The 17578-nt window shown below is 45.7% G+C and overlaps 1 long non-coding RNA gene across 1 annotated transcript; it reads left to right on the forward strand.

Moving 5' to 3' along the window:
- The first annotated feature begins 343 nt into the window (after positions 1–343).
- On the forward strand, positions 344–2465 carry LOC132648508 (uncharacterized). Its single transcript, XR_009586897.1, has 3 exons — positions 344–478; positions 671–885; positions 1710–2465. It is a non-coding gene; the product is annotated as an uncharacterized LOC132648508 (long non-coding RNA).
- The last annotated feature ends 15113 nt before the right edge of the window (positions 2466–17578 follow it).

Raw genomic sequence — 17578 nt, forward strand, 5'->3', positions numbered from 1 at the left:
GCCATTAAAAACAAAGACATCATGCAATTTGAGGTAAATTGATGGAACTAGAAAAGATCATACTGTGTGAGACCCAGAAAAACATACATGGTATGTACTCACTTGTAAGTGGATATTAGTCATTAGTACAGGAAAACTGTTCACAGACCCAAAGAAGCTAAGCAACAAGAAGGGCTCAAGAGGGGACACTTGAATCTCATTGAGAAGAGGAAATAAAACAGACATTGGAAGTGGATAAAGAGAGAGAATTGGGTGGGAGAGGGGTGGGAAGGGAAAGGAGGGTAGGGATCAGGTGAGGGCAGAGCGGGAGTGGGAGGTGAGAAGGCTGGGAGAGAGGAGGGAATCAATGTGGGGCATTTCTGGGACAAGCTGGAGAGGCGCTATGAGGTAAATGCCTGGGAGGATATGGGGGTGACCCTAGCTACGACTTGTATCAGCAGAGGAGATGGAGACTGAAGTGGACACCTCCTATACCCAGGTAGGACTTCCAGTGGAGGGAGTATCCAGAAAACCTTTGACCCAAAGTTTATTCTGCCAACAAGGTGTGCAGAGATAAAGACAGAGCAGAGACTGGAGGAAGGGCTAAACAATGACAGGCCCAACTTGAGACCAACCCCAAAGGAGAGAGCCTATCCCTGACACTATTAACAATACTTTACTCTGCTTGCAGACAGGAGCCTAGCATAACTGTCCTCTGAGAGGCTCCACTCAGCAGTGATCAAAACAGATGCAGAGACCCACAGCCAAACATTAAGCGGAGCTCGGGGAGTCTAGTGGAAGACTTGGGGAAGGATAGAGGGACCTGGAGGGGGCAAGAGCGCCACAAGAAGACCAACAGAGTCAACTAACAGAGGACCATGGGGACTCACAGAGACTCACCAAAGAGTATGTGTTGACTGTTCCTCGATCCCATACATATATGTAGCTGATGGGCAGCTTGGTCTTTTTTAAGTTTTTATTTTATTTTTATTAATTACAGTTTATTTGCTTTGTATCCCAGCTGTAGCCTCCTACCCCATACCTTCCCAATCCCACCTTTCCTCTCTCTTCTTTTCCTATGCCCCTGCAGCTTGGTCTTTTGAAGGTCACCTAGCAATTAGAACAGGAGCTGTCTCTGGCATGTGCTCTGTTGCCTGCTTTTGGATCATTTTCCCCTAGCTGGGCTGCCTTGTTGGGCCTCAATGGAAGGGGATCTGCTTAATCCTGGTGCAGCTTGATGTCCTGGGGTGGGTTGGGGTGGCTTCCCTTTTCTGAGGAGAAGAGGAGGGAGGAAAGGGGGAAGAGGGTGAGAGAGCAGGACTGGGAGAAGAGAAGGGAGGTGGCTTCAATAGGGATGTAAAAATGAATAAATAAAAGAAAAGAAAAAAATCCTAAATTCTAATTAGGCCTGCAAGTGCTTCAAGTTAAAAAGTCAGGGATAAGCTAGAAACCTAGCTCAATGGAAACTCCCAGGAAACCTAGCAAGGAGAGATATGGAATCTGAAATGTCCATTGCCTATATCCAGGGAAGACTTCCAACTGAGGGACTGGTACACCAACCCAGCCACAAAACCATAGACCCACAATTTATCCTTCCAACAAGATATGCAGGGGTAAAGATGGAGCAGAAATTGAAGGATTGGCCAAGCAATGACTAACCCAGCTTGAGACCCATGCCATGAGAGAGAGCCCACCCAGACACTATTAATGATGCTCTGCTACATTTCCAGACAGGCACCAAGCTTAACTGTCATCTGCGAGGCTTCACCCAGCAACTGATGAAAACAGATGCAGAGACCCACAGCCAAACATTAGGCAAAGCTCGGAAAATTCCATGGAAGAGGGGGACAAAGGATTGAAGGAGCCAGAAAGGTCAAAGACACCACAAAAAAGCAAACAGAACCAACTAACCCAGCCCACAGGGGCCCACAAAGACTTAACCACCAAATAGAGAACATACTTGAGATGGACCTAGGCCCTCTGCACATATGTAACACATATGTGGTGTAGCACGTATGTGGTTCAGCTCAGTCCTCGTGCTTCTAACAGTGGGAGCTGGAGCTGCATCTTACTCTGTTGCCTGCCTTTGGATCCCTTTCCCTTAACTGGTCTGCCTCTTCTAGCCACAATAAAAGATGTGCTTTTTCCTACTTGATATGCCAAGATAAGTTGATATTCATGGGAGGCCTCCCTTTTTCTGAGCCTCTTCTGAAGAGAAAGGGAGGATGGGAGGATGGCAGGGAGGTGAGTTGAGAGGGAGGAACGGAAAGGAGAAGAGGAAGGTAAAGTCTAGATGTAAAATTAATTAATTAATTAAAAGTTTAGGATTGGAAGGAAGGAAGGAAGGAAGGAAGGAAGGAAGGAAGGAGGAAAGGAAGGAAACAGGCTGAGCAAGTCATAGTGAGCAAGCCAGTAAGCAGCACCCCTCCATGGCCTCTGTTATCAGCTCCTGTCCTGTTTGAGTTCCTATTCTGACATTTTTCAATGATGGACTAAGATGTGGAAGCATAAGTGAAATAAAGCCTTTCTCCCTTTGCTTTTTGGTCATAGTGCTGCTTTCTCATACCAATAGTAATCCTAATTAATATACCTAGTACTTCAGGTTTCTGTTTGTCAGTAAAGACACTTCTCTTCCCAGGCCCCAGCTATCTCAGACAAAAGTAATTTAGCTCCCAATTTTCCTGAACAGCATGCATCAAAGACACCCCTCCAACACATACACACACACACACACACACACATACTGCCGACCGTCACATGAAACCTGTTTGCTTTCCCAATGAACTGCTGATCTCTGCTCTGTGAGACAGCCTGGCAGTTTGTCCCCCAGAAATTTTTCTACACAGAGTGGTGTGGTTTGAGGTTTCACTGTGCGTCACTTACAGCATCCTTTTCTACTGGCTTAGAATGCTGACTGCCTCAACATCTGCTCACTGAAGGCCTGAGGCCTCCAGGAACTGGAAACTACCAGTGATAGCAGCAGGATCTTTCTTATTTTTTTGAGACTTGGTCTCACTGTGTAGCTCTGACTGGCCTGGAATTTATAGGTAAATAAGGCTGGCCTCAGACTCACAGAGATCTACCTGCTTCTGCCTGGGATTAAAGGCATGCATTTAGGTCCCTTATTTTTTATTTCTTTAGTGGGCCTCACTTTTGGCCAGCAGGGCCTTTCCCATGGCAGGCTGACCCTTGTCAAAATGGGAAGACACATGAAGTCTGTTTTTTGGGATCCTGAGCCTGATTTTTGTTCCTTCTTCAGGAACTCCTCTCACATCTGTTAACTGCTAAGTCCCTTTACTTTATGTCCCACCTTCATCCTGCTATCATTAAAAAAAAAAACTTCAGAAAGGGTCAGAAAATCTCCTCTCATCAAGGCCCCTAATGAAAACTGGTTTTAATACATTGCTTTTGTGCGGGAGAAAAGCAATAGGTTTTATTATTATTATTATTATTATTATTATTATGCTAATATTAGAAATTTATGCATCAGTGCAATCAGAGTTGCCACTTACAACATTCTCACCTCACCTTCCTGGCTTACATCCCATAGCCTCACTTGATTGGTTCATTCTGCTAAGAGACTCCTTGTCTACTCTGGTCCTTCATACCATGTGTGCATAATTATCCCTTCTTTCCCTGAGGATGGAGAGGAAGATGTTTGGTACTGAAAGGATAAGAAATAAATGGAAACTTCCAGCAAGGATTGTCAGAACTTCTGTTACATTTCCTTCCCAGTGAATTCCCAGTAATACATACCTATCTGGCCCTGGAGAGTGTTAGTCTACCCATGAGGCTACCAGTCCAACCTCACCCTTCTCCAAAGATCAATTGATTCTCCACTTGGCTGAACTTGAGAGACACAGCTGAGAGATCTCTCGGGGTCATCTGTGAAGGTATTTCCAGGAGCTTTAACTTAAGGGGGAGGAAGTGTCCTGAGTGTAGACAGCACAGTTCCGGGAGCCGGGGGGCCCTGACTGAATGGGAGGATGGCCTGCCTGATACCAACATCTTCTCCAGCCTGCTGAGCACCAGCATCATCTCTCTCTGCTTCCTGACTGTGGAACAATGTGACCAGTTGCTCGCCCCACAGCTAAAGCAGCTCTGGCCAGCCTGCCTTCCCCTCCATGATGGAGTGCAGTCTCAAAATAGGGTCCCAAATCAACCCTTCTTTGCAGAATTGATTTGTGTCAGACATTTTGCCACTGCAATAAAGAAAGTAACCAGAAGTCACCACGCAAGGGTCAGGATGAGGGCTAGAAGTACAGCCTCCAGCTTCTGTATAACTCCACTGGACACGCAGCTCATCACAATTATCGGTGAGAAGTGATTGCATGGCCATCATGAGTGAATTCCCCTTCTAATCTTTTACTGTAACTTACTGCACCCTGGCAGCGCTCAGCAATGAAGGAGAAAGGGCACAGCTGTTACTTTCTAGAATTGGCCTAAGCCTGGGTGTGTCCATGGCCTCATATGTTTGGTGTGGAAAAAGAAAACTGCTACCATGTTAGCATGCCAGGAGTGAGGGTCCTCTTGGCCCCCTCCAAAGAACTCATTCTCTTTCAAACCTCTGTAATCTTCAACAGAAGCTGAATGTTATTCTTTCCTCTTAACCATATGGAAAGGATATAGGGCCCAGGGTTCCTACTCGGTTTGGGGGAAAGTGTACACTATAGAGAAAGAGTTCTACCCTTCACAAATCAGCCACCTTCAAAAGAATCCTCTGGCTGTCAGCAGCCGCCTCAAATGCTCCCAGCCAGGCCCCAGTGGGGGAAAACAGGCTTGGCCCTTTTGGGGCTCTCTTTCCTAACCTGATGTCATTTTCACCTCTTCTAGAACTCAATATATTGCTTCTTACATGACTCAGAAAGAATTTCCAAGTCAAGCAAGGCAGAGTGTGTGCTGTCCTTCCAAGTGATGTCTTTTTGTTATTCTGACCCCTGCAGAGCACCCTGGGGCCCTGGTGGAGCTGTCAATGACAAAGTGCAGATGTGCATGGAGAGGTCAGAGAAAGCCAATAACCACAGCACACCGCCTGCTGCTTCTGTAACAGAGTAAGGATGGATGATGACAATGTGTGTGTATGCGCATGCCCGAGTGTTGTGCATGTGAGTGCGAGCGTGTGTGTGTGTGTGTGTGTGTGTGTGTGTGTGTGTCTGTGTCTGTGTCTGTGTGTGTATTGCTGTGTGTATGTGATCAGTCTTCCAGTGTAGAAGGCAGACTGCATGTGGGTGCTGCAGTGTTCAAGCTCACCAGCCTCCGTCATCAATGTGGTTCCCATTAGCTAGAGAGCTGCCTGGAAAGGCTGTGATGTTTCACCTTCCTCTTCAGAGCAAGGCCTCCAGTTGCCTTGTTGCCATGGCAGTCACTAAAGGGATAGAGAGGCAACCCACACAGGGAGCAGGACGCCCCTTCCAGCTCCGGGTGCCAGCAGATTTGCCTTGTGATAGCCGTTTATTAGTCAGGTTTGCTGGGCAAGTGCAGAGCTTCAAAGCACTGCAGCCTCCCAGGTTTGGCATGAGATAAAGGAGGTTTCAAAGGGTTCCTTGTCCTTAGACACATCCTCTTGTGGTCTTCCCTTTGCTCCTGGGAAGCAGAGTGAAGAGGAGGCTGTTTAAAGATGATTTCTTCCACCCGTTCTCAGTTTAAAAGGCAGTGTAAGTAGATTTGGTAAAATTTGATGTTCGGTGGTTTTCTTTTAAATTTTAACCAGCACTTCCTGCCGCTGCTTCCTGTTAGCTGATGCTTATGAAGCACCTGTTACAGGTTAGGTTTGTGTCAAGTGCATGGTCCCTATGACAACTCCGGAGGGAAAGATTAATTTTACCAGGCTAGAAAATCAAATGGAATGCTACCAACACTCTAAGATGGACAGGACTGGACTGGAGGAGCCCCATGTTATCTTTTCCTGGCTGTGGAACACAGGCAAATTACTCAACTCCTGAGCCTCAGGGGCCTGACTGGAAAAATGGGGATTATCTCATTAGAATTGTTAGGGTGGGTGGAGAGCACGCAGAAGGTAGTGTGCTGCCTGGTACACAGCAGATAGCCGGGGAGCAACGATTCTTGGAAAGCTTTTTCTAGATATGTGTGCACGAAAGTGAGGAATGAGATGGAACGAGTGGAGGCAGGAAGGCTCCGGGTTTTATCTCACAGTCTCCGGAAAGGGGGTGTATGATGAGGATAGAAACACACATCAATAAAACAAAAACAAATCCAGAAATAGAGCCCATAGAAACTGGAGCTTAGTTTGTGATAAAGGAGACATTATTAGTTACAGGGGAATTTATGAACCATTGAATAAGAATGTTAATTTCCTATGTGGAAAAAGTAAGAATAAATAAACTCACCAAAAATAAACTCACTCGACTGGCTTAAAGACCTAAATGTGAAACAGTGTTTTATGACAAGGAGATAAAAAAGGATTTATTTAAGGACATCAAAATCAGAAATCATAAATGCAATGTTAAAATTTAAAACCAGAAAATAAAGTAACCAGTATATCATAAAAATTTATGTTCAAGACATATAAAGTCCTTAAGCCAACTTAAAAAAAAAAATAACGTAATAGGAGAAAAATAAATAAATAACACTTATGAGCCAGTGAGTCACACAAAAACATTAAATGTCCAAGATTCACATAAAAGAAAGTCTGAGCCTTACCAACAAGCTAGGATTATTATTTAATTTAAAGAAGTAAATTCAATTGCACTTTTAAAAAACTTGGTTAAAATAGAAAATAATGACAAAACAAAGTCCTATTAAAAATGTAGGGGAATGGGAGTTTGACCACTAGGCAAAAGCATTCAGAGAACTTTTTTTTTTTTTTTTTTTTTTTTTTTTTTTTTTGCAAAAATCTAACAAACGGTAATTACACATCCTCTGTGACTGGGCTCTCCACTCCCTGGGATCTCGTGGAGAAATTTTCAAATGTGTTTTGTACGCATTGCTTACTGAAAACAAAAAGAATGAATGAAAAATGGAAACCCCCACATCCCTGTAATGGAACTAACAAATGGTGGGTATCCATAGGGTGGGTCTAGAACACATGAATCCACTCTGCACATATCAGCATAGCCAGGGCTTAAACACCAATGGTGAATGAGAACAGCAAGTATCAGAATAGTATGTATGGGGCATACCGCTTTTCACACGATTAAAAACATAAGACACTGTTTTCCATTACCAACAAATAGATGTGTTGTGAAAATATGAAGGTATGGCCCGAGACACATGGAATCCATTGTAGTTACTCTAAAGACGGAGAAAAATGGGATTGATGTGGGGATATGGGTACCTCTGTAATGTTTTATTTCTTTTGTAAAATGTTTAAAGTAAGTCCTTTTAAATTTGGAGTGGCGGGCATATGAATTCTCTCTCTCTGGTGTGTGTGTGTGTGTGTGTGCACGCGCGCGCGTTTTCCCTTTAAAAGGTGCAATGGAGTAGAGAGATGGCTCAGCCATTAAGAGCTCTGGCAGCTCTTCCTGAGGGCTGGGGTTCAGTTCCCAGAACCCATTTAGTGGCTCACAACCATCTCTAGCTATAGAGTTCCAGGGGTTCTGACATCCTCTTCAGGCCTCTGAAGGCCCAGGCACACAACTGGTACAAATGCATACATGCAGGTAAAATGTTCAAACAATTACAAATAAAGTTTAAGAAGTCTAAAGCAAAGTTGAGGTTATTCCGCTTTACTCTCTCCTTCCAGAGCCTGCTTCTTGCCAACTTGTTCAGGAAGTTTCCACCGACTCCAGAAGTACTGGTTTTCGGTGCTTAGGGGACATTCCATCCTGTCTGAGAGTCTCTTCCTGCCGCTCAGTGGCTCTATGTAGGCCTTTGGCCTGTCTTAGAGTCCTCCTAGAATTTCTAGTGAACAGGGTGCAGAACGGAAAGCACTTCTAAGATGCAATCACTCAAACTCTGAAAGAAACGTTGGAGGACTACTCCATCCGGGCGGCCGAAACAGAAACAGAAATTACCACAAGACTCAGAGACTGCTTTCAGAGGCCATGTGGACAGACATACAGCCCAGGGGGAGGACTCCCCTTCCCACCTCACTATATAATCCAAACATTTTGGTTCCTCTCTTTCTTCATTTACGCTTTCCCCTTCCCCTCCCTCCATTCTCCTCCAGCCCCTCTGTCTCTCTCTTCCCCAGGCTTCCTGTGTCCCCCTGAATGGAGGCTTCCTTGGCCCTGCTTTTTGGGACCAGTGAACCCGCCGAGAGCTGCTCCCAAGAAACCTGCATTTCTGTACTTTAACTTGTCTTGCATTGGCTCATTTTACCTCGGTAGGAATGACAACATATCAGACTGTGGGAAGACACAGCATGACGGAACGTTCGGAGCACTAAAGCGGAAGTTATACTCTAAGACTGCTCAGGAAGGAAAGGCTGACTGTGGTCAGCAAGAACAAAACTCTAGAGAAAGAGAGAGGGGCGTGGTGGCAAGCGAGTTACACAAGGCCTCAGCTGAAAACCCAAGGTATTAAAGGAAACACTCTCCGCACAAGCTCCTTTCTATGCTTGCCATTGGCTGAACTCAAAAAGAGCCAGAAACTTGGCATCATGGGACATGTAGTCCACAGATTCAAATCACCACCATCCTGCCAAGGGCAGAGAATGGCTCTGGCATGGGGATAAGGAAAGGAAGATAAGCAGCTAGATAATTAAAGAGATTAGAGGAATCTAAGTCGTGAATTAGTGAGCAAAAGACACACAATTTTGTTTGGAAGAACAGGAGAGATCTGAAACAGGGTCCCTGTTAAGGAAATGACAACCAAAGAGGGAAAAGTATGGCATGGAATTTGGGCTGTTACTCACTAACCGGCCTCTTCGTGAGTCAAGTGTGAAGGACAGAAAGGAGGGACAGGGGAGTCGTAGTAGAACAGTAGAGAGTAGCAATAAATGGCTAAAAACTCATATGTGTTCCTCCAAGTGGGAGTCGGAGGTAGCCATGGTTTCCGAGTGCACAGATGTGTGGAAAAGCAAAAAGCTGATGGGAAGCAGGCTGAGAAGGCAAGCACTGTGGGTGAGACTTAGCATCTGCAAAATCCCTGCCGCCAAGACCACCCTTTAGCCTGAGGCTGCCTGGGACCCCACAGGGAGCAGCCTGTGCCCCTAACCAGGCTCCAGGCTGTCTGGTGATGCCTCTGGGCGGGCGGAGATACCTCGGGGACCGCAGTCTGTTGGTCTCCCCCAGTGGCCCTCCAACAGACAAAGCACTCATTAAGATTTCTTTCAGCTCCAGGCACTCTCTGCGTGGTCTTCTTGGCCTGCCTGAGTCAAGAAAATGATGAATGGCAGATCAGCCAGGAACCCAGCCCTGGCCCTGGAGTACACCTCTCCTGTGACAATCACACTTTTCTAGTATCTGGGGAAGTGTGCGAATTTATAGTTTCCCTGGGTTAGAGCCATGGTGGAGAATAGGAAGAGAGGCATCCATAGACTCTCTTTCTGGCTGTGACGTTTATATGGTGACAGTAGTCTTAACCTAAAATGTTCAGGTCAGTAGGTTTTAGGCAACCCTCAGAGCATGAACTTGTTCTGCTCTGCTCTGTCTAGCCTCTTTCTTTCAGAGATGAGGAAAGGCTTTTTGAAGGTAGACATGCTCTCTAGGGAAACCCAGAAGGAGAGAGCCTGTGCTAGAACCATGGCCCCTTAGCCAATGCTCATTCTACTCCAGGGGCGTGACTGTCCATTATTCTGCTGAGTGGCTTCTGTGTGAGTGTCCACCAAGTGAAAGGGCTAGCCTTTAGCCTCCCAGCTCTCCTGACTGCTGACTTCCCGCTACACACAGACTCTTCCTGGCACTGAGCTGGATGCCATGAAAATCTCTAAACTCAATTTTTAATAGGAAAATGTATGCTGCCAAGTTGGGCTCCCCAGGGGACATTTTAGCTGTGTGACTCATGGAGTATTTAGAAATTCTGCTCCATTTAAGGGTGTTCTATTTACGAGCATGTGTAGGTTTTTAGAGTTTTGGAGTTGTTTGTGATGAGGGTGGGGTATATATTAAGAATGTATGTGCCTCTCTTGGACTGTAAACAAAATTGTGTGTGTGTATAAGAGAGAGACAGAAACAGACCCAGAGACACAGATACAGAGACACACAGAATTGCTGATAGTTGTTATATAGGGACTTTCTAGAAAGTGACAGCTAACTCTTGTCAGATCATTTTCCAAAATAAGAATTTGTTGACCCAAATTTGACCTTCATAGCATCCATCCTTCTTGTTTGCTGAGCCGTCCAGCTGAAGAAGCAACTGCCAGGGCGAGGTCAGCTAGAAATAAAGGCAATCCTATTTTGTGATTATGTGGTGGTAAATTAGGTGGACAAGCATACTTTTGTACTACAGGAGTCTGTGTGGCAAAAGAAACGGCTGCCAATCTTTAGCATACAGCCTTCGCCCTAATGTGGGGAAGGACAGACTTCTCTCCAGAAACCATCTGGAAAACCAGCAGGATGTGGATGAATACAGAGTTGACCACAGGGAAAAAGCGCACCAGTGTGTCCCTCACCATTTAGAATCTCTAAGCGAATGTCTCGACCTCTAGAAGGCAGCTATGACAAGCGTAATAGTGAAGGGGAGACCTTCGAGCCCACCTAGCTCAGCTTTCAAACAGGGTGAGCAGACAGGGCACCACTACCCACTAAGATGCTCCCAGGAAAAAGCCCATTTGCTTCTTATGTGCAAGCTCCCCGACAAGTCCTGCCAGAGCTACACTGAAGCCTAGAGCCTGAGCCACAGTGAAGTTATGAAGCCCACATCTTCCATTCTCTCCATCTCCCCATTAAGCCATCTGCACCCAAATTAGTCATTGTGAGGCTGCGCTTACGGGGTCTGAATCCCTTCACACCACCCTATTCCACCCCTCTCCTGAGAACATTGTTCCCTGTGGGGAAGATAAACTTTTGCACAATCCTCCCCAGAGGGACGTTTGCCACCTGGAACCCAGCTGAACTAGTTCCACCAGGAGCTTGTGCAGCATCTACAAAGTGGGTTTGAGCTCGTGGAGGACAAAGGCTGGCAGCAAAGACTAAGCTGAGATCACCGCACCCTTGGGACTGGCTTGACTTCAAAATGCTGTGTGACCGGGGCCAAGAAGCAACAGAATTCACTTGTCGTTCTTTTGTCCTAGAATACAATGCCACATTCTGAGGGCTGGTCTCCACAGCTCATCAGAACAGCAAAGCTGCTTTAGGTCTAGGCCTCTTCTATAAGCAAGCGTGACATCCCAGTGCTCCCCATGTCACCATACAATACATGCCTTGTACAGAGGTAAGGCGTGCTGCTTTGTCCCTGTCCCCATGGCAAGGTAGCTGGACGCAGCAACTCAAACAGATACTAAGGTTCACCACTCTTGTTATACTCATAAAGATAGCTCACCTTTACTGTAGCTTTACATATCTCATGTCAGACATTGATCTATGTTCTTCATTAGCTGATTTAATCCTCTCAACAATACAATGAGGAAACTAAAAATGTGGCTGTCCAAGTCCCCAGGCTAGGAAAGGAAAGAACCTACCAGAGCCTTTAGCCACATATAGTATGTATGTGGAGGCCATGCCTAGTTTTGAAAAGACAGCTGTGTCTATGTTTCTGCAGCCATATCTTTATACTATGAGAGAGAATATATGGGCCTTACACCCCCAGCAAGTGGCTTTCTCAACACTAAGGGTGTTAGCCATCTCTGAAAACTCATAATCAGACCAATTATTTTGTTCATCCACTCTGTCCATCTCTGTGTCAAGAATTATTTGAGCTATGTGTGACAGCTACAGGACTAAGCAAGAAGGTCCCATCTTGTGTTTACCATTTAGAGGGATCAGCAGCTAGTCATACAAATGAAACAAGAGCAGTAAGCACAGGGGGCTTCAGGAGAGAGTAGGGGTGTCCTTTCCATTCTTGCGAGTTCAAGAAAGGCTTCCACAATGAAGTAATTTTTAATTCAGCATCTGAAGAATAGCTAGCAGAAGGAGGAAATGGAAAGAGACACACTAAGAGAACAAAAGTGCAGGGCGGAATCAAGGGAAGAGAAAGAAAGTGTCAGGTCTCAGTGGCTGGGAGACCCTCAAAGACCTGGCTTACCAGTTACAGTATCTAACCAGCACCAGGGCAGACAGGAGGAAGGACCATGGCCTTCACCACCGAGAACAGAAAACTGCAAGCGTTTCAGAAAGAAAATCTCAGAAGAACTGAGACAGCAGAAACTCAGGAATGAGCGTCTGAAGGGCTCCCCAATCATAGTAAAGAGTTAGGGCTCTAGCCTGGGGGCAATGGAGGCCCTTGAAAGATATAAGTAGATCAGATTTCAAAGATGTTCCTGGATGCTGGCTGGGTCAAGGAGAGAGGATCTAGCCTTGAGAAGCCAAATACATTCACCCCTAAAGGAGATCACAGCCTGATTCCGATATAAGCATTTAGGAAGACACTGGTTTCTCCTTTTCATCACTTTCTCTCGGTTCCTGGGCCTTTGGGAGTCTCTGAAGTCAAGACATGTGTTTGTACTCCCCATTCCACAGCTGTTCGCGGATGGTGCCCAGTTGCTGTGCCTGGGATCTCATGTCTTTTGTCGGGAATAGCTTGACTTTGTTCCTCAGCACAGGAAGGAAATACCATTTTCCCAGCTCTTTCTTCAGGAAAGTCACTCCTTGTTTGCTTCTAGGAGCTGTTGGTCTCTGGACCATGTTTGGATTCCACGCGTGCATTGTGCGCACACTGCGGTCCAGCTCAGGGGTGGCTCTGCCTTTCTTGGCTTTCTGGAGGCAGTGTGCTTTCCTCCTGATGCTTATCTTCAACCCCTTTCTCAGAACGTCCTGCCCACTAACTCTCCAATAGCACCACATTCAGTGCCAAGTGGCTTGTTTCGATGGATTCCTCAAATAGACCAGACACTGAGCCAAAACAGACAGGGTGCCTCAATACAAAGCCACGAATTTCTGAGAATCCTTTAGTGGCTCTCCTCTGCCCCTCGATATAAAGTACACCACCTCAACCCGACCTCCCCCCCCCCCCCCTTATCTGTTGTTTTGGACAGCCTGCTTCTGTCCTTACTCCTCCCTTTTTAAGCCCAAGCAAACTTTTTGAGCAATGGGGTGGATCACCGGGGAAGTGGAATGGCAGTCTGAACCAGGGAGACGAGCTCCCCCTGCTGTCGGGTAGGTCTGCTGCACTTTAGTCGTGATTGCCTTTGTGTCTTGTTTTAACGCATTTAGGTGTGTTTTATGGAGATTTTCGGGTTAAATCAAATACGAGTGGTAGTGGCTTTGAGGTGTGTACTTTTAGAAGGAAACTCGTGACAAATCCTTTCTGTGACACGAGCAAGCCTTTTGCGACAGGGAAATAATCAGTCATCATCATCATCACCCCTTGCATCTCTGATGCTGTGTGTTGGGGCCTCGTGCCGAAGGGATTTTTCTGGGGATGCTGTTCCCGTTGTGTGTCCCGAGTAAAGAGAACGGCAGCTGAATCCGATCCCCAAATTCTGGCACATCTAACATTCGATACTTTACAAAGGAGGCTCCGTCCAACCCGAGGCTTTTTTTCTATGAAGTGGTCGGTGCTTCTCAGAGCCTGACTAGGGGTGGTGTCCGCAGCATCAGGAGCTCTTGGCTAGCACACTCAATAGGACCAACGCATACATTTGTACATAAACCAACTCTTCCTGTGGGTCTTGGCTCTAGAATGATCAAGAGGAAGAAAGTAGGAGAAGGCAGGAGAAACACCTTCATCAGAAGGGTATCAACCCAGAGGGATTGTGTCGGTCACAATTAGCATTGTTTTCTCTTCTTCCAGATGTTGTGTGTTACTGAATCCATAGCCGGTAAGCAGCACATACATGGCCCCCTTGGCAACTGCCAGTGCCAGCTTAACGGCTTCAGCGGTAGAGGCTACAACTGAGCTCGAAGCACGATGAGCTGACCACGGAAGCACACGCCCTGTGCTGCTCGCTCAGCAGAGACCCAGTCTCACATTGCAAATGCGTTATCACATGATAGGATGAGGCCCACACAGAAGCCTGTAGGTTTGGCCGAAGCAATGGGATTCAGAGTGTAGGCTTAATCTCTCTGTTGTGATTTGAATCCTTGCCAAGAGCTTTGAAGCGCAAGGCCCACGTATCATTTTACCTGGAAGCTCAGGAAGATGGGCTCCCGGTCATTTTCAGACTAGACTTCATGGAATTCAAAGTCTGGAGGAATGACTTTACTTTTCTGTAGTTGGGTGGTAAGCTACAAATAAAGGAGGCAGCCGTGAGATTCCCATCCACCTGGCCATCAGCTGGGGCCAGAAACCACTGGACCTGAAAATTATGTTCACAGCACCTTGAACAAGGGGCATGAAGGGAAACCCAGAATAAATTTAAAAAACAAAACAAAACAAAAAACCTTTTCCTCCTTCACCCGAGAGGGCAGACAGCTGCATGCATTTGAAACTGGTTATAAACACTAGCGCCACCAGCTACAGTTTAGGAGGTCCGTGTGCAATCGCGCAGCCCCAGGTATTCTAATGCTGTGCTGCAGGGAAGTAGGTGCCAGCTGGCAGCTGACCGAGCATGCTCAGGGGTCAGTTCTAAACAGCACTGTTTGGGAAAAGCTCAATCTAAAACAGACAGTTCTGGATGTGTTTAGGTTTTGCTTTCTTTCCACTTTTAAATATTAAAAATTGACTCCAGCTGTGGGGTAGAAAGTAACGCCTAACCTATAAAAACATTGACAAATAAATCACAATGCAATTTGCCGCGCATTTTTGTGAGGTCTAAACACCAGTTCTTGAAAGGAATTTTCCATTATTGCATCTTGGGAAGATAACTACTTCATGAAAAATTCATTTGACTTTTATATTTCATAAAATCATCACATAGCATTCCCACATTTGGGATCTCTGTGTGCTGGAGCACCCGGGGCGTTCAGCTCAGTTTTCCATACTCCTAAGTTCCAAGATGGAGAGAGACATCACAGCTTTCTCAGCACTGGAGACAGTGTAAGGATCTTTATCTACAAGTTTGGGGTTACACTGTTCCCCTGCCACAGGTTCCGGTCTTTCTGAAAATAAAATGAGGTTTAACAAAGGGACAGCTCTTTATGAATTTGGACTGCCACATTCCTTAACTAAACTCTATCAATACTCCCTGTCCAAGCAAGTGAGCGAGCAACCACTCCTCCTGAGCAGTTTTATGGCAGAGCACTACAAGGGAACAGTGGTTTGCTTTCTTAGGTGGGGCAAGGAATTAATGAGGGACCCAGGACCAAGGTAAGAGAAATCTGTGTGTCAAACTTGGTGCTTTGAGTTAGATTTTCAAGAGTCTTTTTCCAGATGTTGCTGGCCCCTTGCCCAGTATGTGGGGCACCCATTATGACAGAATAGGGGTACCATATGAATATACCCCAACTCTCATGACTTCTTTCTGCTTATAGTTCCTGTGGCCCCCTCCAGGGGTGCCTTGAAGACTGAGATCTGGAAAGACTTAGAGAAGGGTACAGTTTGCCCATCATGCCTTTCCAATGGCAGGAGTCTTTTGCAGTGTCTGTCGAACTGTGCAGCCGTGGAGCTTCTGGGCGCTAGCCTTGGGCGTGGGTGTGGCCGTGGAGACTGAGGTGGTAGATTCCCTCTTGGCCATCGATGCAGCCCTTGGTGTTTTCTGAGTGCTATCTTCACATTATTTACTAGAGTGGCCCAGACTTTGCTGTCACATAGCCCTCTCTTTGGCCAATTGATTAGATCAAACAAATGAATTTATCTAAAACTGTTTTTCAGATGTTTATTGTTTGGAAATGGCTATCTGTATGCCTCAAGGGAATTTGGTGGCTTCAGCAAGACCATTTTCTTCTTGGAGAAGCTAAGAAAATTGAACAGTGGAGCAGAAAGAATGAGCCAGGCACAAAGCAAAAGGAACCACGTGGAGTGAGGCACTTCCAACATCACTTTAGCACAGACTCTCAATACCCAAACTAAATCAGCACTTTGTTGGCCAGGGAGAATGGCTGAAGCATGGGCAAGTAAGGGTGTTTACCACAGACAGTACTTGGTCACGGGCACTGGGTTTCTAGACGATTTCCTGCCAGCATCCTGACACTCATAAAAAAATGAGTGCCTGGCACTGTGAGCACTCACTTTTGGCAAAAGTTTACCTGGTTAGGCAGCTCTTTGGCCGTGTCCTCAGGGGTAAGCACCCAGGATTCATGTATTTTGATTGGTAAAAATATATGGTGGGCATGACAACAAATAAAATGTTCAATTTCTTATAAAAGAAAATCTCTAAATAATACTAACTTAATTTTCTCACATAAAATACAACTGGAAATAGGTAATCTGAGGCCATCATTGGTGGCACAGCCTCCAATCCCCAGTTCTCTGCTCTACCTCCCTTGAAACAGCTATCTTACCCTCACATTCAAGATGGCTGCAAGAAATCACCACATTGTTGCTCTAAGATCATGATGGAGGAAGGAGAGGAAGGGATACCTTTTTTAAAACCCCAACCGTGAAAGACTTGATGGCCAGAATTTAGTTACTAGATGAATAAGGTGGGGAAAATGAGTCAAGGCAGGAGGAAAGTCAGTCTTGAAAGTGTGTTGGCCTAGAATTCTGCCTAGGTGATGCTTTCTGTCCCTGTGGAGCACTCTGTGATGAACTGTCCACAATGGACTGACCAGAACCTTCCCTTGGGGTACCCTACCTCCTTCATTCCCCCATCCTCCCACCCCCTTACCCCCCACCTCCTCACTCCCCCACCCTGCACACAGGTCAAATGGTTCTGAGCTGTTCCTCAACAGGGATTCTGGATACTTGAGGGAAGCACACCATCTTGGATGTCATGCCTTTATTGTGTCTTTTCAGTAAGCATCTTTGCCTCTTCATCAAATTTGAAAGATCCTGACTAAAACACAAATTATTATTGGAGTTACTATGATTATAATTAATGCCAGAAATGTTTAGGGAACACAAAACACCAGAAGAGAGAGTTTGGAAAGAGGACAATATCAAGATTGTAACTTTGTGTGTGTGTGTTTTCTGAGACAGGATTTCATGTAACCCAGGCTAACCTTGAACTTGCCACAGAGTCAAGGACAATTTTGAATTACTGATCCTCCTGCTTATCTCTACCACGTTCTGGGATTAGAAATATGAGTGGCATCATGTCCATCTTCAGTCATACATTGACTGCCACTCTGCTTTGCCTGCAGTGAATCCTGAATTTGGCAGGATGTATTCACCATTATATCTGCTTGTCTAGAAAGTGACAGAGCATGCCTCTGTCACATCTGACCTTTCTATTTTTATCTTCCTATTACTGGCCTTTTGTTAAAGGGTTACAAATTGGCTCTATTATCATTTTCATGTGTTATCTGTTAGGAAACTTTGACAAAGAGGCATTTGCTGTTATAACTGGTTGGTTTTAACGGACAAAGGGAGCAGCTGAAATAAAGGCTCCCATTCTCTTTAGATGACTAACTTTATGAGCATTTAAATATCATCATGGGATTTCAGGTTTAAACCCAGGTAATGGTTGTCAGCCCCCTGCAATGATCAGCAATACCAAAGCTAAACATTCTCCTATCTTTCATTCGTGAGATTCTCTATAAATGGGCCCATGAGTCCCATT

Source organism: Meriones unguiculatus, chromosome 1, assembly GCF_030254825.1.
Source record: "Meriones unguiculatus strain TT.TT164.6M chromosome 1, Bangor_MerUng_6.1, whole genome shotgun sequence".
Taxonomy (NCBI): Eukaryota; Metazoa; Chordata; class Mammalia; order Rodentia; family Muridae; genus Meriones; species Meriones unguiculatus.